Raw genomic sequence first — 6,000 nt, 5'->3', positions numbered from 1 at the left:
ACAAATCTCAGTTTTTTGTTTTGCCTTTTAAATAAAGAATCCTTGGTAGATGTGAGGATGTTAAATAGATGTCATATATCCTGTTGTGTTGTGGTGGTATAGGAAAGAAGAGTTTCAGAAGCCAAGGTCTGAGCCTCAGCCCTGTCCATTACTACATACGTGAGTTTGGGCAACTATCTTAACACAGCAAACAGCTTTGGGAGTTGCATAAAGAAGAGAAATGAAGTCTTTAAAGAAAAAAAAATGAAGATGACAAGGTATGAAATCCAAAGAGAGAGTGTTCTCTAATTTCCCATCAGAGATTATGAATACACCTATAGTCTTAAAAAAAAATCTCTTCTGCTCAATCTGACCCAAATTTGTTTCTACTATTTACAGTCAAAAGAACTGAATTATTATATAAACTGTATTTGATAACATCATCTTCTATGTACAAGGTTACCGTGAAGGAAACAACAAATCATTTTAGAATGATAAAGAAGCTTCAAGTGGCTACAAGTTCAGCAGGTACTCAAAAAACAAAAAAAAAGAGTGACTACAAAATGCTAGTGTCATGTCAACTGCATTCAAGTAGTTTTTGAGCAACCACACATATTATTATCCAGAATATGTTTTCCATTTGGGATATTTTAAAAATTAAAGAAAGTACAGATATTAGGAAAATAAACCTCATATACCTATCACCAGGCTTCAAACTAGCAAAACTAGTTTAAGTGAATCAGGGTTCTTTAGATAAATGTATGATTTATGATCTCAAGTCTGGGGTAGCAAACAAGCTTTTAACAATATTGTGTCATTTTTCCCTATACCACCTCCCTGTTGTTACTGTGGTATTTTAAAGCAAATCTCAGTGGTTTATACACTAACCACTAAGCCATTATCACACATAACAATTAATTTCTTAATATCATTTAACACACAATCCATATTCCAATTTTCACAATTGTTTCAAATATGTTTTTTTTATAGTTGGTTTAGAACTATCAAGATATGAATTATGTTTCTTAAGTTTACTTTATTCTGTAACAATACCTCCTGCCTTGTGTTTTTGGTTGCTATTTTTGTGGAGTGTTGGTTTTTTGTTTTTTTTTGTTTTTGTGTTTTTGCCATTGATTGTTAAGACCCAGATCACTTGTTATATGGAATATGCCACATTCATTTTTAGCTAATAGCTTTTTTGGGTGCCATTTAATTTCTTTTTCTATCTTCAGGGTTTACTATAAAATAAAAATGTTAAGTTCTAAAGGAAAAAAAGGCACCCCTAAAAATGAAAGCAAACTTGAAACAAATGCACTTAATTGTATATCAAATTGGTGGCATAATAATGCACAGAAAAGATTTACTTTAAAGAACAGCATTTTGCCTCCATATTACAGTGTACATTGCTGGTGTGCACTCTTCCAAGGATAAAAAGAACCAAGTAGAAATCAAAAACTGTATTCTGTAGTATTATAGTTAATAGTGATATTAATATTATAATTATTAAATATCATACATACATTATAGAATAAAGCAAATATATAATTATATTATTATAATTGGAAATGAAGATTTTAAGAGTATGAGAAAAAGATACAAATATAAAATCAAAGATGTTAAGTATTAAAAAACCTGTAATTTAAAATTGAGATGGTAATATTGGCATAAACTTTTATTTTTTTTATGTCTAGTAAAAAAAATAAAAACTAAACTAAAAGCAATGATAATCCAGTAGCAATAAGTACCACTAAGGTCTAGACTCTGATCTCTAAAAAAACCTGTACATGAAAAGGTATCAGTGTTCTTTAGATAAATGTATGATTTATGATCTCAAGTCTGGGGTAGCAAACATACGACATTAACGTGGGCCATTTGCTGTGCCAGAAAGCAAAGAAATTGCCAAAGAATATTGGGGCCATATCAAAGATTAGAGTAGACAGACTGGAAGGTCCTAAATTGAATGATGGGAAGATTGAAGCTTCAAAAAGAATAACTACAATGCATTGAAACAGAATATATTTTTAACCCTATAAATCAAGAAGAAGTTGAAAACTATCCAATAAACAAGTGCATATTGAATGAGCAGGTAATTTGCAAAAAAGGAAATATAAATGCATAATACAAACATTAAAATATGTTCAACTTCCATAGCAATCAAGAAATGCAAATTAAAAATATGAAGAGATCATTTTCTTGCCCATCCAATTGACAAATCTTTAAAAGTTAGATTATATCAAAAGCTAGCAAAAGCACGTGAAAATAGAAAATGTTGGAATTTCAAACTGGTAATGAATGTCTTTTTTGACTGGGCAATTTGACAATGAAAGTTAACATTTTAAATGTGTATTCCTCCGCCCAACAATTCCAATATCCTGTATTTATTTAAGAGAAAGACTTGTACATGCATTTAAAGAGGCATTTATATTGTTGATAATTGACCACCTTGGTCTTCATTGTGATGACATAACACAAATTCCATCAAAGCGGGCATTAGATATATATATATGAATCAGTTCAAAGAATGGCTTGGGGATATTTTCAAGTTATTTTGTTAAGTTAAAAAACCTCACAGTGAAAACTAGACAGTGTGATATCTACATTTTAAAAATCCACAAAATTTTAAAATTTCATATGCATTATGTATGTATGTGTTGTGTATGTTTAATTACACAGGAAATATGTCTGCAAAAATACCCACCAAATGATAGTACTGGGGTAGAGGGAACTAGAGTACACTTTTGCTTTATCTGTATTATTTATACTATAAACACAGTAAAGTATTGAAGTATTTTTTATTTTATAATTAAAAAAATTTAGGTAAATAATCTCCCAATAACCCTCTGAGGTGGTTACTTAAAGCCCCATTTTACAGATGAGGAAACAGAACTCATAAATAATGGCTGACTAACTGAATGTTAAACAACAGTGGAGTTGAGAAATTAATTCAGGCTGATCTTAGGTCCTCTAGGCCACTCTTTCCTCTAGAACAAAGAAAAAGTATGCTTGTATTTTTCACTGGTCATTACTTCTCTAGAGAGATATCTGGGCTGGAGACAATTTGAAAGCAATCAGTGTGTGTCAATTAAATCCCTGGAAATAAATTGAGGAGAGTGTGTGGTAAGACAAGGAGCAGGCCTGGAACAGTATACTAAGGAGGGGCAACAGGTAGTGGATGAACACAAAGAACCCTGAGTCAAAGGAGTTGTTATAAGAGGAGGAAAACGTGGAGAGGGTGAAGACAAGAAACCAAGAACAGAGAGCACCTGCAGGAGAAGGAAGTAGTCAGTAGAGACATATGTTGCAAAGAGATCAATTAAGAGGGTTTTAAAGTGTCATTTGGATTTGGTATTAAGGAGGTCATTTGGTGACTTTGGCAGGAGATCTCGGTGAAAGGGAGGAGGCAGGAAACAGAATGCAGAGGTATGAAGTGTAAGGAAGAGATGAAGACTTGGAGGAAGTCAGTGTTGACAGTTGACAACTTACTCAAGAAACTCAGATGTGAAGGAAAGGGGAACAATAGAGCAGGTCAGTCAGAGCAAAAATTTTAAAATGGAGGAAACCTGTGCTTATTTACCAACATGAAAGAAATCATTAGAGAAGCCGAGGTAAATATACACTAACATCCAGTTAAAAGGGACACAAATATTGAGTTAGCAAATGTAAATTATCCATAGATATTGAGGACTATGTTTTCATATGTGAGACTGGGTCTTGGGTACAGATGAGCTTAGTATGTTGTAGTGATATTCAAATACAATAACATTCAAAATTTATCTAACACATAGAATCTAAGTGATTCTTAATCACATAAATAACTTTTCTTCAAGAATTTTCCTACAAGTGTCTCACTGAAGAATTCAAACCAAATTTGGTATTGATGACACTCTGGTGTGTGTGTGTGTGTGTGTGTGTGTGTGTGTGTGTGTGTTTTGGGGGGGGTGCTTTCTTAGTTTATTTATTTGTATAGTTTTACTTCCCGCAAATTCATATTAAGTATGCACTTAAGAGAGAGGGAAAATTTTTCCATTTGTAATCATTCTCTAGTTACTCTTTAACACCCCTTTGAAAATATAGTTAAATAAAAAACAGAGTGTGTTACCCTGGGACTGTGATAGTTTCTAAAGTCCCGGAAACGGCTCTTGCAATGTGTGAGGTTTTCAGAATTACTAAGTTAGTCTTGCAATTCATCCTTTTCCTCTCCCCCAACAAGCAAGGGAGGGTGGGAGGAACTGTCACACACAAATTGAAGCTACCCATTTGCTTCTATTATCTGGTAACCTGGGAGAAGCATATAAATATTGGTGTGTGTGTGCGTATATATGTGTATATATATATATACACTTATAATTATATATGTATAATTTCCTATTATTTGAAGCTGGCAAATATTTGATCAACTGTTACATCCTTTTTCTACCATTTTCCCTTCTGTCCTGTAAATATTTTCATTCATTCTACAAACTCTTAGAAACTTTACCAGTGTAATGTTCATCATTGCAGGACCTGCACCTGTTTTTTTCTGTTCTTGTGGCTGAAGTTGTGAGAGACCATGGCTTATGGATAAGTAACAGTTTCAGTTTTGCAATGCTTTATCTATATGCAACAGGCAACCATTCATGAGAAAGGAAGTTTAAGACTTGTAGGTAAAAAACCACTACCCAGATACCAGAAAAAAATGCCTGTTTACTGAAGGACTTCTTTTTTTTTCCTTTTTACAAAATGTCTGTAATCAGATTAGCATTTAGGTCATACCCCAAAGACTTTAAATTGGTTAGACTCATAAAAACAAGTTATTCCTCATGTAGCAGCTCAACAGTCTTCTTTCCCATAGAGCTATATTTTCAGTTGTTCTATGAGTATCAGTTAGCCACACAGATGATGTTTCCTTATGTAAATGAGCACTAAAATCAAATATAGGTTTCAATAACTTTTCTCAAATTTTTTGAAATAAAAATATGTGTATACATTAATTACATATGTATGCACACGTAAATTATAGCCTGTTACCATGATTCTAATATTAAGGTTTATGAATAATTTTTCATTCTCCGCAGAATTTATAAAGCATAATGACGCTGATGTTTCACCACTTCCTCTTTTGGGAGACTATGTTTTTATAGAGGCAAAAAAAATGTGATTAGAGAGGAGAGCTGACAGACACCATAGCTCTATGAGGTGCTGGCAGCTTAACTCAACTATTTAAGCAGCTTAACAAGCATCTGTACATAAGGCATAGAGGTAAGAAGAATGTGTTATTTGCTATTTTTCATTTCATTTTTGGATTGCTGTTTATGTAACAATTTAAATGCTAGTCAGATTACAAAGTAGAATTGATATTTCTCTTAAATAAATGGTTAATATTTTAAATGAAAATATATAATATATTTACAAAATTTTAAATTCATACACAAGCTTGTAAAAAAAGCTGGAAAATTTTAAAGTTCTCGCTGAGCTCTGAATTATTTTGCCAGTGAAATAAAACGTTTCTTTTTTAAATAATTCTTCACACTAAAATTTAGTGCTAAAAGAACTTTTGGATTAAAAATAAACTTTGAGAACCTTTCTTCTTCCCCAAGCCCCAGTTTATTCCTAACATTTGTAAATTCTCCCACATATAGCATACATTTATTTTACATATATTAGATGGGCACTTTCCAGAAAATTATATCCTTGCATTTATTTTATCCACTCTGAAAATATATTGTATTATTTAAAATGTGACATTTCAGTGTACTTTTTCTATCATCCCATTATGATGATATTTAAATACTTGAGAAAAAGTAATTTGTAGGGTAGATAGTATGATTTAAAAATATAATAAGTTAATCTAATTTTAGAAATTCATGCTTTCTTAATGAGGTTAATTTGCATTTATACATACTTACAAATAGAGCAAGCACTAAAACAAAGGCCATGTCCTTAGATTCTTAATTAGAGATCAAACTAAGCTGAAACTGATTTCATTAGTGAATTTCTAAAATAATCTAAATCCAGCAATGACATTTTTTCTTGTTGGAGTGA

The 6,000-nt window shown here is 31.9% G+C and overlaps 1 protein-coding gene across 3 annotated transcripts in view; it reads left to right on the top strand.

Moving 5' to 3' along the window:
• The first annotated feature begins 5,100 nt into the window (after positions 1 to 5,100).
• MBNL1 (muscleblind like splicing regulator 1) overlaps positions 5,101 to 6,000 on the top strand; it is a 191,678-nt gene continuing 190,778 nt past the window's right edge. Inside the window, exon 1 of one of the 3 annotated variants that reach the window (XM_037842277.1) lies at positions 5,101 to 5,217. The gene's annotated coding sequence lies outside the window, so the exon portion shown is untranslated. The remainder of the gene's footprint in view (positions 5,218 to 6,000) is intronic. The other 2 variants (XM_037842384.1, XM_037842357.1) reach the window with 2 other exon arrangements.

The sequence above is a fragment of the Choloepus didactylus genome, chromosome 1 (assembly GCF_015220235.1).
Source record: "Choloepus didactylus isolate mChoDid1 chromosome 1, mChoDid1.pri, whole genome shotgun sequence".
NCBI classification, from domain to species: domain Eukaryota; kingdom Metazoa; phylum Chordata; class Mammalia; order Pilosa; family Megalonychidae; genus Choloepus; species Choloepus didactylus.
The sequence above is the reverse complement of the archived record's forward strand: the minus strand, read 5'-3'. Positions and strand labels throughout refer to the sequence as shown.